At 41.5% G+C, this 18018-nt stretch overlaps 1 protein-coding gene across 22 annotated transcripts in view; it reads left to right on the top strand.

Annotated features, from left to right (window-relative positions):
- Positions 1 to 18018, top strand: part of BRSK2 (BR serine/threonine kinase 2) — a 621430-nt gene that overhangs the window by 449501 nt on the left and 153911 nt on the right. The gene's annotated exons all lie outside the window — the stretch shown is intronic.

The following is an 18018-nucleotide window of genomic DNA, read 5'->3' as shown; positions in this document are numbered from 1 at the left end:
TTAAGCAGAGATACACAACTGGTATTTGTTTTCTGATGTTTTTGGCTGATTTTTAATTTTGGTGGTATTTCATCATAAAGAGTCAACATCACACTCACTTTAAAGCACTCTTGCCTATTCATGAAATTATTAGCATCACTCAGGCAGAACTAAACTTATTCACTGTGGGTTGGGAACATTTTTGCCAATATCTGCAAAAATATTTGCTTGTTCATTTATTTGCTTGTTCTTTTGTTATGTTTGCTCTCAGTGACAGTGTCACATAGGCAAATGTGATTGGCTGCTTTTAGTGAAGAGAAGAGATGGCATTATTGCATGCCCTCTTACTCAATATGTGCATCTGATAGGCTGGGATCAGCTGTGTGACTAATCAAGCAAACAACCCTTCACATTTACATGAAATAAACAGGAAATGTTGAATGTTTCCTCAGTTGAAGGATTTTACATGGAAATATTTCTAACCTCTCCCTATCAAATTGTAGGTCATAAATCAAAACATTCAGTGCAGCTTTAAATTTGTCCTTGCATTATGCTGAAAAGTATGAGTAAGGCACTTATTCAAGACCATTGTGATTCAAATAGGGGCCACCAAAACTGAAGTTAAGCAGACTCCACAATTTATAAAATTGTTATGCTTCAATCCTATCAGATTTTCTTGAGATTAAGCCTCATTGATCAGGTTGCTGACTCTGGGTTGGGAAAATTCCTAGATTTGAGAGTACAGCCTGGGCAAGGCAGGCCAGGGTTTGGGGAGGGAAGGACCTCAGCAAGGTATAAATACCATACAGTCCACTCTCCAAAGCCACTGTTTTCTCCAGTGGAACTGATCTCTGTAGTCTGGAGATCAGTTATAATTCCAAGAGATCTCCAGGCACCACCCAAAGGTTGGCAATCCTACCCACTGAACATAGTTGGATTTCTAAGTAGATGTTCATAAGATTGTGTTGTCACTAAACTCCTCTACAGTCTGAAATTCAAGCCTGTTTCTTTTATTAAAGAAGTAATCGAAAACCCAAACTCTGTCAAAATAGTCAAATTTTTCATTAGGCTTACAAAACAAAATCAATGATTTGTTCTCCCTTGGCTAGTTTTGCAGGAATAATTAATTAATATAACTTATTCCCAGAGCATTGTCACCATCATTCACTGAGTCTGGACCATGGACAGCATTTCTGCAGCTCTCAAGTTTTAGTTAGAAGCCAGAAAGGTCAAATTTGTTGCCAGGAAGACAAGTCATATTAATCTTAACTCAACTGGGTATTTTGGGGAGGGGTAATTATTTCAGACCTGGAAAGGGCAAACAGAAGGGAACTGAATGTTATTTTCAAGTTTCTAATAGTATTGCATGCAAAGAAAAGTGGGTATGGGCATGAGCATGTAAAATAAAACTCACTGAAGGTACCTGTTAAATACTGGATTCGATACATGAGGAGGCTGTTTGCATGGTGAACACAGCTCTTTATTGTGATAACAGCATATTAGGCATGAACTGAACTGAGGGCTAAAGGGCCAGCAGGGCCAACTATATACATCTCAGGTTGTGAGGAGAACTCCTGCATTTCCCCTTTAAATTGGAACAATGGAGGGTCCCCCCCCCCCCAAAAAAAAAGTTCTTGTTTAATGGTGAAAGCTGTGAGAGCTGTGAGAGCTCCACAAGCCATGCGTGGAGACAGCATGACATTTTGTGGAAGCTCCCCCCAAAAAATGGGGACACTGAGCTGTACACATGGGCAAAATCTCCAAGTGGAAGCAACCACAAAAGACTAGGTTAACTTTCTACCATGTGGTTTCTTGTCTATCTGTACTACTACAAGATTGGCATATTTTTTCTTGCCATGCTTACTTATATGTGGTAAAGACTGAGCGGTCTTTCCCAGATTTCTCATGTGGTTGGGTGATGTTTTGTACTTGTAATCCACAAGCGGGAGACCCACAAGAATCTTGTGGACAGGGGGCTTTCCCTCACCTTTGCTTGTTTCCCTCCCCACCCCCATCTTCCCCTTTCTGTCTCTCCCCAAGCCAATTTCCCCTTCTTTTTCTTTCCAACCATCCACCAATCCATCCCTCCTTCCTTGTCTTTCTCTCCCCCCCCATCCCACCTATTTCTTTTCTCCCTAAGCCAATACCTCCATTTCTCCCTTTCTCTCTCCCCTCCCAAGCTAATCCCCCCATTCCCCCCCCCTTTCCTTATCTTTGAGCCCAGCAGTGACTCTGTGTCCGTTCATGCATGCTTGGACTTCTTCTCTCCCTCCCCACTTACTCTTACTCACCCAACCAGTGTGCCCGTTACAGACTCCTGCCTCAGGGTCTTAGGAGCCTTGCCCTGTGTCCTTTCTGTTAGCCAGGGCAGGCTCTGTGGGACTCTGGGAGGTATAAAGCCAGTGTGCGGAGGCACCTGGCATTGAGGTGGCAAGACTGAGGCTGACCCTTCAGTGCTGGCCATTGGTGCCAGCAGTGATGTTCGTGCCAGCCTTCCCAACTTTTTTTGCCCTAGGTCCAACCTAGTGGAACTCCCTGCCCTATAACATCTGTGTCCTGTTGGACCTGCTTCAGTTCCCCAGAGCTTGCAAGGTGGAGATGTTCCTCCAGGCATTTGGTTGGGGACAGTGATGGTTCAATTTGGGCACAACCCCCCTCCTGCAAGATAGTGGCATTACTGGTTTTGTGCCATCTTCTGTTACACTTGTTTATTACTGTTTTTTTTTTTAAAATCTGTTCATAAGTATGTTTTATTTCTGTGTTGTACACTGCTCTGAGCCTGGCTTTTCTGTGGGAAGGTGGTTCAAAAATTTAAATAAATAAATAGTCAGAAAAGAATTTTTATAATCAGAGATTGGGGTGGGGGGGAGAATCCATATATTAAAACTTATTTTTAAAAACAGGCACTGATCAGACTGCAAATTGCTTTTCAAAAACATTAGTCCTGAACTGTGAATTTTGTTTCCCCACTACTGTATTTGAACAGTTCACTCATGCCTCTTCGAATCTCAGTTAATTCATCTGCAGGGTGAGGTTAATAAAATATGCTTTAGAGAGATGTTAGGAACCTCAAATGAAGAATGGTCATTGTCAAAGTGTAAACAGCTAGCTTTTATGATTAATGATGATAATTTAAAGAAAATTATACAGATTTTGTGCTAAATATCATTGTTCATTATTACAATGAGCTGTTAAGATTGACATATAGAAAACTAATCAATCAATAGATAAATGGGGTTTGGATGATACTAACAGTAAAGGTTCAGAATGTCAGTGTTAATAGCAAAGCACAGTGCTTTCCCTCCCCCATCATTGTCCTCCCTCTAAGAACAAATGAGTCTCTGGTTACTGCATCACCTTTCTATCAAACCTCATATCTTGATGACAGCACTGGTGGCATAGTTTCTAAGGCATCTTATGAATTATGGTTGATATTTCAGATGCCAAAGACTAATCTCATTGCAGCACTGAGGAATATTTCCTCGATAAATGTTAATTTCACAAATCATGTTTGACTTTTGGTTTATGATTTAATTTGTGACAAGGGGCTTTGGTTGAGTAGATTCCTAATGCGGTCATGAATCAAATTCTTTTTCCACAGTTTGTTTTAAGGCTGAATATGCACTTGGAAAAAAAACTAAACATTGAGCAGCAGTCTAGTTAAGCTTATATGTCATTGTATTGCAGCCTTCCTTCCTTCCTTTTCATGTTATTCTCCATCAGCAAAATGAAACAGGAGTCCACTGGCACTTCAAAGTCTAACAAAATATGGTCCAATATAAGTTTTCATGAGTTCACTTCATCAGATACATGAAATGTTTATCCAGTAGGCAGGTGTATTTATACACAAAGCTGCAGACAACACAAAATTGGGGGGAGGGGAGTTGAAGATGTTACAAAGAGAGGCCAGTTTAAAACCAAACCCAATCAAGAAAGTAATCAATCCACTTGGAGTGGATGAGGACCACTCCCAACTGTTGATAGATAGAGAGTGTCATGTTCTCATGGTGCAGGCAGGCAGGAGTCCAAAGCAAGGTCAAAGTCCAGGAAGTCAAGCAGGAGCCAAGTCACCAATGCAGAATCACAAACCGGAATCAGAAGTCAATGTCCAAAAGCCAAAAGGTCAGGGTGCCAAGGAAATCAAGCAGGTCAGGATCAGGAAGGAGTGTGGATGCAAGCCAGAGAATAGACTTGTTGCTTCCACAAGGTTAACAGGTCCTGGGTGGGAGCTATATGGGAATCTCAATCAGCCTGCTCCCTGGGTGGCAGTGACTCTACTAGAACTCAGGGCTGAGAGATCTGAAGCATCTACCTGCCTCATGTCTTCGCTCTGAAAGTTCTTTCCGGAGCTCGCTTTGAACTCTTGAGATGGGAGGAGGAGAGCTTGGAGGAGATTGATCATCAGCAGCTGACACTGGTGCCTGGAGAGTGATTGATGGGCCAGCTGCTGTTTGTTCAGCTGAGGAATTGGCTGGCAACTCTTCCAGGTCTGTTAACCCTTCCAGCTCCTTCTCATCAGGGCTCATGACAGAAAGAAGGATTAACATACCGCTTAGTGCAGGATAAAACATGTTACGTAGAATTATATCTAATTTAAAAAGTGTAAAAGTATAGCAGAACAAATTAAGTAGGGGGGCAGATGTATTATACCAGGTTCTTTTTTAAGATCTGGAGGAGAGATAATACTGAATTTCCTGATTAATTCTAATTCAGGAGTTTCCTATGGGAGTATCCCATTGAAGTTCTTTTGTATGAGTATAGTGACTTTTAGATTAGCAACAGAATGCCCTAGAAAATTAAATCATTAAAAGATTGGCTTCTGAATATTGTAATTTTTTTAATGTCAGATTTGTTATTTTATGGAAGGACTGACCTTTTTGTCCAATGGTATTGGTAATGAATAATGGTGTATATTATACTAGAAAATGAGCAAGTGAACGGCCCAACACTTTATACCTCATATGGTATATGGTGGAGTGTTGTTTTGTTTCCTCTAAATAATAAAATTCACCCTCCCAGAGTACATCTTGACCACAACTTCTGGATGTATGGGTAGTGGCTTGCTTACCTTTTATCCAGTTTAACTGGTAACACCCACAGTGACCCTTCCTGGGGAGGTCTCAGATCAACATGTGAAAAGGATGTAGGGGTCTTAGTGTACTGAATATGAGTCAGCAGTGTGATGCAGTGTCTAAAAATACAAATGTGATTTTGGGCTATATCAACAGAATTATAGTGTCCAGATCATGCAAAATGATGCTATCGCTTTTGTCTGGTCTGGTTAGACCTCACCTAGAGTACTATATTCAGTTTTGGGCACTACATTTTAAGAAAGATATAGACAAGCTGGAACATGTCCAGAGAAGGACAACAAAGATGGTGAGGGGTCTGGAGACCAAGTCTTATGAGGAAAGGTTGAAGGAACAGGATATGTTTCGCCTGGAGAGGAGATGACTGAGAGGTGATATGATCACCATCTTCAAATACTTGAAGGGCTGTCATACAGGGGTTGGTGCAGAGTTGTTTTCTGTTGCCTCAGAAGGTTGGACAAGAACCAATGGACTGATATTAAATTAAAAGAATTTTGGCTAAACATTAGGAAGAACTTCCTGACAGAATGGTTCCTCCGGAGGTGGTGTGCTCTTCTTCTTTGGAGGTTTTTAAAGAGAGACTAGATGGCCATCTGACAGCAATGCTGCTCTGGGAACTAAAGCTGATCATGAGAAGGATGACAGAGCGGGGGGTATTTGTGAAGATCTTTGTGTTTGCCTCTGTCCCTTACAAAGTTTATATCTCTGCTACCTGGCATTACATTTTATGACACGCATGGCCTGGCCCAACAAGGTCTCATTTATGTCAGATCCGGCCCTCATAACAAATGAGTTCGACACCCCTGGTTGTAGAATGTGTTCTCAGGAACAATTTGCTATGCTGGTTTTGACCTTAATAGCTCTACACTGGACCAGGGTACCTCAGTGACTTCATTCTTTGATATGAACCAACCCAAGCTCACTGCACACAGCATCCCCACACAGAGAAGGATCAAGTGTCCTGGATGCCCTCTGTGCCTCTGCACAATCGCATAGTATGTGCAGGGTGAGACTGTGAAGAGCAAGTGGCCATGAGTGTGCCTCCTACCTATGAACAGCAATGCTGGGAGAGGTCACCCGGTGGGGGACATTCGTGCACGTGATGTGTGTGCAACGAATGACATCACCCGGAAGTGACATCATCAAAATGGTGACACCCATGCGGGGCCACTCTAGGTGTTTCCTGGGAAACTCTATGATTTCCCCAGATGCTCTAGCCATTTGGGAGGTTAAAACTCTATGGCGCAAAAGTACCATAGAGTTTTAACCTCCTAAATGGCTAGAATGTCTGGGAAAAACATAGAGTTTTCCTGGAAACGCCTAGAGCAGTCCCACATAGGCGGTGCCATTTTGATGACATCACTTCCGAGTGACGTCACAGGGGGAGGTTCCCCCCACTGGCCCGATGTGGGCCGATGGGTTGAGAACCTCCCGGGCAGGAGATTCCCCACCTGGATCGGGGGGTTGGCAGCCCTATATGAGGCATTTGGCTCAACTCAAAACAGGCACTGTGGACAAGTACAAATGTTGATTTCTTGTTTTGTGAAGGTCAAAGCATCTGTGCTTATGTTGAGGCAGTTTGCAATGCACTGAGAAATGGCAGCTTTTGTTAGTGGCATACAGGTCTGTGTTTACCATGTGCAGGAAGCCACCATCATCATCATCAGAAGAAAAATTGAGTTATACAAGCAAGCAGGAACACAAGTACAGGCTAAAACAGGGTATAGACAAAAGTACTAAACACAAATAACAGAGAACCGATACACTAAAACTCACAAATATTAAGATTGCTAGTGATGTAGGAATAATTGCTAGTGGAGCAAAGGAAATTCATTCCTCTGGAAAGGGCATTGGCTGATTTTTTTTTTTTAAGTAATTTTGTCCAGCCTAAAGGAATCAACTTTCTGCATGGATTCTGCTAAACATCACGTGTCCTTGTATGTGTCTTTGGTAGTGTTTAGGCATGCACAACTACACACTATAAATAACAGGCATTCAAAAAGCCTTTCATCCCCAATAAATCAAAGACTGAGAAGTGGTTTGACAGCAGAAAAACACACCTCTGTAGCTCACTCCTAAATATGCCTAGCAACTTTTTTTTTAACATTTCCCTTAAAATAAGCAGTAGGTAGTTAAAATGGGATCTTCTGGTGGTTGTTTTAAATCACAAGCACATGTGTATTCATTTTCTGACAGAGGAAAGGAGGGGGGAAACCAATTTGGAAATGAAGAGGTCTTGACTCAGTTCCAAATTAGGGTTTAAAAATTCATGCCCACCATAAGAATTTATATAGCTCTTAAATAATTTATATGCTGTGCCCAATAACAAGAAGCTTAATATTGGATAGAGATTATTTAATCAATAGAAAATGGTGCGACAAAAAAGTCAAAGAATTGTACATGTCAGTCTAGACTAGGAACTTTTTAACACTTTCCTTACTGAGTGGAAAAGTACTGAGATGTCTTGTAAAGCAGATATAGGTGTCTCAGCAGGTTTCTACAGAACTGTCTTCTCTGATGCTCTTCTACTTTGGATTACTTGGCTGGCCACAATTATATTACATTTCCTAATTTTTGCCTGAAAATGAACAAGGATTTTCAAGGAAGAAAGGCTATTCTTACACAAACATTAATTTTTACTTGAATCACTGCTTGTACCCAGGATATGACACTAAGGATGCTCTTAATTTCTGACTTGATTTGTATAGTTGCTATTGTTTCTTAATGAGAGCCAGTTTGATGTAGTGGTTAAGTGTGCAGGCTTTTATCTGGAGAACTGGGTTTGATTCCCCACTCCTCCACGTACAGCTGCTGGAATGGCCTTGGATTAACCATAGCTATCACAGGAGTTGTTCTTAAAAGGGGCAGCTGCTGTGAGGGCCCTCTCAGCCCCACCCACCTCACAGGATGTCTGTTGTGAGGGGGAAAGATATAGGAGATTGTAAGCCACTCTGAGCCTCTGATTCAGAGAGAAGGATGGGCTATAAATCTGCAGTCTTCTTCTTCTGGCAGTGGGCGTATATGAGAGAATCTGGGTGCAATGTTATTGATGTTTTTGCTTTTTTGCTTCTGAAGTCCCTGGCTGGTTTTTTGTGATGTACATTCATAGGCTGTGTTCCTATAGCTTCTAAGGCCAGCTTGGTTGATCCAGAAGATGTACAGTTGGCTTTCCCACTATAGTATGCTCTATAGTGCTCTATAGTATGAAAGATATGGGATAGAAATTTTTCCAGTACTTTATTTTTCTCTGGGAAATGTTCCAATTGTAAATATATAAAATTAATAGCAACAAATGGATTCCACTGTCAATACTATATTAAGCAAGCTTGGCCAATCTAAAATTATTATTGTTTTCAGTTTTCTTGGAAACTGTGAGAGAATACATGTATTTTCTGTTGATTTGTAAAAGTGGGGAGCTAAATATAAGAATCAGCCGGAGACGGACTTCAGAACCGCTAATTTTGGGAGGGGTGTGAAAGACCTAAATCAGATTGAGGTGACGAGAGAGGAGGTCCTACAACTGACTGACAATTTAAAAACTGATAAGTCACCAGGCCTGGATGGCATACATCCAAGCGTTCTAAAAGAACTCAAAGGTCAAATTGTGAATCTCCTGACAAAAATATGTACTCTTTCATTGAAATCTGCCTCCATTCCTGAGGATTGGAAGGTAACAAATGTCACCCCCATCTTTATAAAGGGTTCCAGAGGAGATCCAGGAAATTACAGGCCATTCAGTCTGACTTCGATACTGAGAAACCATTATCAAAGAGAGAATTAGCAGGCAGATTGATGAACAAAATGTCACGGCTGGGGCCGGGTCAGGCAAAGTCCAGAGGCAGTCCGAGGTCTGTAGCCAGCAAGCAGGAGTGTCCAAGGTGCCAAATCCAAATCGCTGTGCAAGTATCACAGGTCCGAGGTCCAGAAGCCGAGGTCAGGGAGTCCAGAAGTCAAAAGCCAAAGTCAGGGAGTCAGGAACCAAAGTCAAGCCAGAGTGGATGCTAGAACGTCAGGGAGATGACTAGTTGCTTCCACAAAGCCTCCTCCCAAAGCCCACAGCTATATAGCCCTCTGCTGGCTGTTGCCCATTTGGGCTAATTGCTGGCTCTGGGAGGCAGCCAGGATCCTGTTACAACTCAAGCATCCTTGCTCTTAGGAGGGCCAGAATCCTCTCAAAACTCAGGGAGCGTCTTGCTTGTGAGCGTGCTGCCCTCCTCCGATCCCTGAGGTCCTGATGGAGGCGGTCACGCACACGAGCCACCCGAGAGGGCGAGGCAGGGGGGCTGGGATCTTCTTCAGCAGGAGGCAGGGGTACTGGTGCAGGTGGCAGGGGTACAGTTTCCTTGGCAGACTCGTCTTCCTCTGCAGGGTCCCCAGCACCCATGACACAAAAGTTATTGAGGAAGACTCAGCGTGGGTTCTGTAAAGGAAGATCTTGCCTCGCTAACCTGTTACAGTTCTTTGAGGGGGTGAACAAATATGTGGACAAAGGGGATCCAATAGCTATTGTTTACCTTGACTTCCAGAAAGCTTTTAATAAAGTTCCTCATCAAAGGCTCCTTAGTAAGCTCGAGAGTCATGGAGTAAAAGGACAAGTCCTCTTGTGGATCAAAAACTGGCTAATTAATAGGAAACAGAGAGAGTAGGACTTCCTGGGTTTCAGCGCCTCGAGCTAGGAAGTGGTCGGAGGAGCTTGGCTCCAATGACCCCCCCCCATCAGGTGGTAGGAGGGGTGCTACAGCCATAGCATCCCAAGGGGGGCCTTGGGGAGGCCCCCTGCTAGCAAGGAACTCGACAAGATCCAGAGAAACAACAGCGGTTGTTCCCTGTTTTTCCTGTCTGCTCCAGTGCTCCCACTGCCGAGATCACCATGACAGCAGCAAGAAGCAATTGCCCTACTGCTTTTCTTTTTCAATAAGCTTCTGATGCATCATTCTTCTACCTTAATCACTGGAATTCTACCACAAAAGTAAGTCAGCTTTCTAACAATATCGTTTAATGGATCTTTTAACATAACAACAATTGGAACAGTTCCAAAAGAAGATGAAGTGGATGGAAATCCCCCCCTTTTTTTTCTCCGCAAGGAAGGCTTTAGAAAACAAAGAACAAATTGGAAACTTTCAACAATTTAAACTGGACTGAGCAAAGATATTTGAATTGATTTGGTTTATAAGTAAATAAGCGTCAATGAGATCACCTTCTGGTTACAATACGGTCTGAACAAAAACGGGATATGCTTGCAAGAGAAATGTATGTGGTGCTTAATTAGGACTGAAATGGTTATAATTGAAATGTAGAAGGAGAATTTGAAGCTGAAGTTAACAGGTTAGCTGGGTCTTTGAACTATTCTCTAACTTTGATTAACAGACTGAGGTTTTTTTTAAGGAGGAAATGGCAGCTCAAATCAAAGCACGTGATATTATGATTAACATAACCTCCTTAAAGCAGGAACTTGGTCATTTAGCAGAGTTGGTGCAACAACAGACGGGGACTTTTATTTTGAAATACAGCTAAAACGAACATCTACATGAGCAGAGTAATAAAGAGTCCCCAGTGATTTCTGTCAAACTGAGGAAAAAAGCTAAAGATTTGTTGGAAAAGGTCTGGAAGAAAAGCAAAATGGAGACATATGTGCTTTAATGCGCAATACATTGATTATGCAAACACCCCACCCAACACATACATATACACACAAATCAAAGGTAGTTTTTAGTTGAATGGGGTTTCTTAGTATATTATTCTCTCATTCCACTTTCTGGTACAGGCAGATTTTAAAAGGTATGATAAGAGCCACATAGACACAAGCATTATTTAATTTCTGCTTTTGCGCTTTCTATTAATGCTGAGAGGCCTGTATAATACTGATTAGGAAAATGAGTATTAGAGTTGCCAATTCCCAGGTGGGGGCAGGGGATCCCCTGGTTTGGAGGCCCTCCCACTGCTTCAGGGTGATCTGAAAGCAGGGAGGGATGTCTGCTGGGCACTCCATTATTCCCTATGGAGACCGATTCCCATAGGGTATAATGGAGAATTGATCCATGGGTATCTGGGGCTCTGGGTGGGCTGTTTTTTGAGATAGAGATACCATTTTTTTTGCATAGCATCCAGTGCCTCTCCTCAAAGTACCCTCCAAGTTTCAAATGGATTGGACCAGGAAGTCCAATTCTATGAGCCCCCAAAGGTGGTTCCCCTATCTATTATTTCCAATGGAGGGATGGCATTTAAAAGGTTTTCAGTCCCTTTAAATGTGATGGCCAGAACACCTTTTGGAGTTCAATTATGCTTATCACAACCTTGCTCCTGGCTCCACCCCAATGTCTCCTGGCTCCACCCCCAAAATCCCCAGATATTTCTTGAATTGGACTTGGCAACCCTAATGAGTATGTGTGTGTTCCTTTATGTGTATTGGGGAATGGCGATTAGCCTTAATCATTCTAGTAAAATCAGGATATCAGTGTCATCGGGAGGGTTCACCTGGCCCAGTTAATATCACTGGAACTGGAAAAAAATTAAAAACCTTTAAAAGAACCTAATATGCTGTGGTTCTGGGGAAAAAGGACTTTTAGTCTTCTGTGCCATTTCTCTGATAAAAAATTATACCCCTCAGGCTTCTTTGAACTCTGATGAGGAAAAAATATGGATAATCCCACCTGTTTCCAATGCTTAAAGCAGCCTCGGGGAGGGGGATTTTGATTGGGAAACAATATGGAGAGAGTCAGTCTCAGTGGTTATGGGGTGTTGGTCAAAAGTCCAAGATGGGGACCCAGAATCACTGCTGCTGCCATCCCACTAACTCCCATGCTGTGACCAAGAAACAGATGGCTTTCATCCCTTAGGAGGTAGGTAGGAGCCACTGCTGCTCACAGAAGCCACTTGCTCAAGCCACCAATGGGAGCAAGCATAAAGAGGAGACCTAGGTGGTTAACCCCAAGTGCAGGTCCTGAGGCAGCTGCCCCAGTTACCCATTGGCTAAACCTGAGTTTGGGAAGGGGAAGATATATTGCAGCACTGCAATCTAATCTATCTTCCCCCCTCCCCACCACACACAGCTGCCTTTTAGGGACAGATAATTCATCTAGAGTTACCAAATACTGAACTCCTATATCGCTTGTAGTCTGGCTGATTTGTTGCAAAGAGAATTGGACCACCAACAAATGCCTGCTAGATGAATCATAGAATCATAGAGTTGGAGCATAATGGAATAATCTTTAAAGGGGACAAAAATATGTGTATGAGATTTCAACAAGCGCATCTAAGTTTTTAGTAGTAAGATTATAGAGATGTGTAGGAAATCATTATGTTCCCATTCCCAAATTGGATTGAGTTTGACAGGCACATGTGCTCTTTGGAGTAGAGCATAGCAGGGAGAGTCCTAAAGCTGGGCTGCTTAATCAAAGCCATCTGCTGGACTCGATCTTAAATGTAATTGATTGAATGTGAAGGAATAGCTTCAGTTAGTGTCCCTAGGGCAGTAGTCACTTGGGTCCAAGTTATCAGAGAGGTTGTGCTACACAGATTGTGTAACAGCTCTTGCACCTTGAATGTTGCTTAACAAACAAATCTGCCACTCTTCTCCTGTTAGCACAGCTGTTAGTGCAAAAGGTATTGTCTCTGTGCTCCACTTACATCTCTTGACAAGATGGGAGCACCAGTCCTTTCAAATGTATTTCTTGGTTTGTTTCTATTATTGTCTCAGATATTTCAGAGTAGTAAACAAAAATAAATAACTTCGCAAATTATCTCTGCCTTGCTATTTTTCATCTGAGACGTAGGTGCTGCATGTTGAGACAGTTTTAATAAAAGAAAGTTAATAAAATAAATAAACTGCTGTGCTATTCCCAGTGTGGGTGACAATATTTTTCTGAACTGGTAAATCTAAAATCTGTGCAGAGGAGAGTGTTGTGTGCATGTTTTTATGTCTTTATAAAGTGAGCAGTAGTGTACCTAACTTGCTATTATATCTTTAAGCGATACTCAGCTTAGTCCTTTGGCTCTAGCCTGTCCAAGCTGGCAGTTGTCTGTATCAGAAGGAATGAGTTACCCAAATTCCATAATTAGAAAGCTAATTTTTGGACATAATGTTCAAGTTGCCAGATGTCATTAGACTATTGGGTCACTTTGGGCAGGAAGCCCTACTACTTAGAACATTAACAGACACCCAGAAACTGTTCAGCACCATTTTCAAAGCCTACAGCCTATGCACATGTTCATTTGACATAAGGCTCTAGACTCGATACAGTTTCAGACAACAAATGTTCTTTAGCAGAATGCTTTGCAACTAGGGTTGCCAGATATACTTTTAAGAAATTTATTTATTTATTTATCAGATTTATATGCCGCCCTCCCCCAACAAGCTCAGGGCGGCTAACAACAGTTTAAAAACATTAGCAATTTACAAACATATTAAATTATATATATAAAAACGGTATCGCAGTTGAGCTGTTCAAAGTCCTAAATGATGATGCTGTTAAAGTGATGCACACATTATGTCAGCAAATCTGGAAAACACAACAATGGCCACAGGATTGGAAAAGATCAGTTTGTATTCCAGTCCCAAAGAAGGGTAATGCCAAGGAATGTTCAAACTATTGCACCATTGCACTCATTTCACATGCCAGCAAGGTCATGTTAAAGATCCTACAAGCTACAGTTCAGCAGTATGTAGAGCAGGAACTACCAGAAGTTTAAGCTGGATTTCAGAGAGGTAGAGGAACTAGAGATCAAATTGCCAACACTCACTGGTTATGGAGAAAGCAAGGGAGTATCAGAAAAAACGTCTATTTCTGCTTCATTGACTATGCTAAAGCCTTTGATTGTGTGGATCACAACAAACTGTGGCAAGTCCTTAAAGAGATGGGAGTACCAGACCACTTCACATGTCTCCTGAGAAGTCTGTATAAAGGTCAAGAAGCAACAGTCAGAATGGGATATGGAACAACTGATTGGTTTAGAACAGGAAAAGGAGGTTGACAAGGATGTATATTGTCACCCTGCTTATTTAATTTATATGCAGAGTACATCATGCGGAATGATGGCCTGGATGAAGCACAAGCTGGAATTAAGATTGCCGGGGAAAACATCAACAACCTCAGATATGCAGATGATACCACTCTAATGGTAGAAAGTGAGGAGGACCTAAAGAACCTCTTGTTGACGGTGAAAGAGGAAAGCACAAAAGTAAGCTTGAAACTCAACATAAAAAAAACTAAGATCATGGCATCCGGCCCCATCACACCTTGGCAAATAGAAGGGGAAGACATGGAAGTAGTGACAGACTTCACATTTCTGGGATCCAAGATCACTGCAGATGGTGACTGTAGCCATGAAATTAAAAGACGTTTGCTTCTTGGGAGGACAGCTATTGCGAACCTGGGCAGTATAATAAAAAATAGAGACATCACCCTGCCAACAAAAGTCCGTATAGTCGAAGTGATGGTATTTCCAGTAGAAATGTATGGCTGTGAGTGCTGGGCCATAAGGAAGGCCGAGCGCAGAAGAATAGATGCTTTTGAGATGTGGTGCTGGAGAAGAATCTTGAGAGTCCCTTGAACTGCAAGAAGATCCAATCAGTCAGTCCTAAGGGAAATCAACCCAGACTGTTCCCTGGAAGGTCAGATGCTGAAGCTGAAGTTCAAATACTTGGGTCACCAAATGAGAAGGGAGCACTCACTGGAGAAGATCCTGGTGCTGGGAAAGACAGAAGGCAAAAGAAGAAGGGGACGGCAAAAGATGAGATGGCTGGACAGCATTACTGAATTTCACGAATTTGAGCAGACTTCGGAGGATGATGGAAGACAGGAGGGCCTGGCGTGACTTTGTTCATGGGGTCACAAAGAGTCGGACTCGACTGTGCTCAGTGCCGGATTTACCATTGTGCTTAGGTGTGGTTACAAACAGGGCCCCATTGTCCAGGGGCCCCCCATTTTGCTTCCAAAAAAATTTCAAAATCCTGCTGAAATGTATTAAAATATATCTCCATTGATTCAGCATAAGCTTTTGCACATATTAGTAACCTAAAATCAGGGATCTACTTAAACTTTTCAGATATAATGAATTTAAAAGCTGCTCCATATGCATAACTTGATAGCAAATGGTGCAGACAATTGCAGTTTTTTGCAAGAAAAGCTCATCATTCAATATTAGAAAAGACATTGAAAGATTCAGCATAAAATTTTACACAATGTAACATATTAAAAATATTGTTGTATTGGTGAAAATCTCAAGTTTAGCGGCTAGCAGCATTCAATTCATAAATGTAGTCCGCCATGTGTGAAGTTTTCCTGTTGCCTAGTGCAAGCGGTGATATCATTTGGTGGTAGGGGGATACAGACGGTAAGGGACAGTATGTGTGCCTGTGACAGCATGTGAATGCTTCTGGTTATGTGCCATAGACAGCAACAGTTTTCGAGTGGTTTTCTTGAACAGGTGTGTGCCTCTCTCCTCTATCTTCCTCTGTCTTTATTTGTGTGTGTGTGTGTGTTCTGTTCTGTTCTGTGTGTGTGTGTGTGTGCATGTCCACGCAGCATTTGTATGCTCACATGGATTTGCCTGTGGTCTACACAGATTCATTATATCTGAAAAATTTAAGTAGATCATCACGATTACAATAGTGTACGGTGAGTTATGTACGTGTGTTGGAAAGTTGTGTGTACTGTACTTTCTATCAGTGGGTGAAAACATGCTGTTCACGTGATGTGAATCAAACAGGACTTCCGCTTAGATAAGCCTATAAATTCCAACAATATCAGAAAACAAAGTTGCGAGCGTTGCACTTACATATATTGAGTGTGTATATATACACACATATTTATTTATGGGTTAATTTTTAGTTATTTTATTATTACATACTTTAGAACTTTCCATACTTTAGAGCTTCCATACCATAGTTTACCTTGATATTACTCGCTTAGGTGCTGATGTGGCATTAAACACCAACTCTCTCTCTTTCCAGAATCGAATACAGACAATTGATATTACTGCTCCAGCTTTTTAATCCTAATAGTGAGTAGAAAATATGAAAGTGGTGCAAGTAAAAGAAAACGTCAAAAAGAACAAAAAGATATAGTCAGACATTTAAAGCCAATCACATCATTTGGCTTTGCACACCTGAAACAAAAAAGTTCAACTACAGATGCAGAAGATTCAGATGCATTACTTGGCACCCCAGAACATTTGTCAGTAACACTTAGTACCAGTGGCACCCAGGAACATTTTTTAGTAACTCTAATTACCGGTGGCACTGCAGAATCTTCATCTGTAAAGCCAAGAACCAGTGCCACCCAGGAACATTTGTCGATAACTCCAAATACCAGTAGATGCACAGACACAGAAGCTTTAGTTTCCCCTACCAAATGTACAGAAGCGAGTGTTTGCTCTTCTACTGATTTCATTGTCAAGAATGATGTAGGTCTATGGACCACATTGAGCGATGAAGAAATTTCATACTGAATAGAGAAAGGTCCTTTGGAATGTCAACACTGGGATGGACCTTTCACAACTTAGAAGAGAACCTACAAAAACCAAACTCGTTTTTGCTCAAGAAGTTTATTCTTCTCCACTAAAATAAATGGAGAAACCTACCCTCGGGAATGGCTAGTATATTCTCCAACAAAAGGAAAAGTCTACTGTTTTGTGTTCAAACTTTTCTCAAAATTCTCTAAGAATGTTTCTTCAACTACAGCTCTAGCTTCTTCAGGATTTGATAACTGGTCTCATCCTCAAATTATTAAGACCCATGAAAATTCAAGAAGTCATATGGATTCTATGTTGACCTACTTAACAAGAAAATGTGGTCAGATGCTTACAACAAAGCTTAATGAGCAAATCAAAGCAGAACAGGAATACTGGAGGCATGTACTTCAACGAGTGATGGCAGTGTTTTGTCTGTTGGCAGAACGTGGATTGGCTTTTAGAGGAGATAATGAAACCATCGGCTCTCCAAAAAATGGAAACTTTCTCAGTTTGCTGGAATTGATTGTTAAATTTGATCCCTTGTTACGTGCCCACATAAACCAGTATGGAAATAAAGGATCTGGCCATCGATCATACCTATCCAAGACCATATGTGAAGAAGTTACCCAGCTAATGGCTAAAAAAGTTCTTGAAGAAATAGTTAAAAGATATCAAAGAAGCAGGGTATTTTAGTGTATCAGTTGATTCAACGCCTGATGTTTCCAATGTTGATCAGCTCACTGTTAGATATGTTTCTTCCCTTGTTGGAATACCAATTGAACGATTTTTGGCATTTATTGAACTGAAGAATCACACGGGTCAAGGAATGGCTGAACTGATACTGAACTTCTTTGAAGAACTTGAAATTGATTTCAGTAAATGCAGGGGTCAATCATATGACAATGCAGCTAACATGACTGGAAAGTATAATGGCGTTCAACAGAAAATTCTAGAAAAGAATACATTTGCAAAATTTATTCCCTATGCTGGACATTCCCAAAATCTGGTTGGAAGAGCTGCAGTTGACTCTTGCCTGGATGTAGTGGACTTCTTTGCCGTGGTAAATGAACTTCATTGCTTTTTCTCTGCCTCTACAAGATGGTGGGCAGTGCTGAAAACTTCTTGCCACCAGAGTCAAAAGTTTTGCAACATTTATCTGACACAAAATGGGAGGCCCATTCCAGAACTATGACAGCCATCATTGAAAGTTATGCACACATTGTTGAAGTGCTCAGTCACATCCATGATGATGACACTGAAAAGGGTGATACTAGATGACAAGCTCAAAATCTTTTGCAGAAAATGGAAGAATTTGAATTTGTGTTCATGCTTCATCTACGGGCAGGTTTGCTTGAGCAGTTTCACAAAGTAAGTAATGCCCTTCAAAATGCACAGATTTCATTGACCACATGTGCAAACTTATATAGTTCACTTCTGCAATTTGTTTCCAGCACACAGGAAAATTTTGATGAAATTGAAGAGCAAGCAAAAACTACTC

This window comes from Heteronotia binoei, chromosome 21 (genome assembly GCF_032191835.1).
Source record: "Heteronotia binoei isolate CCM8104 ecotype False Entrance Well chromosome 21, APGP_CSIRO_Hbin_v1, whole genome shotgun sequence".
In the NCBI taxonomy this organism is placed as follows: domain Eukaryota; kingdom Metazoa; phylum Chordata; class Lepidosauria; order Squamata; family Gekkonidae; genus Heteronotia; species Heteronotia binoei.
This window is presented reverse-complemented; position numbering and strand designations above follow the sequence as displayed.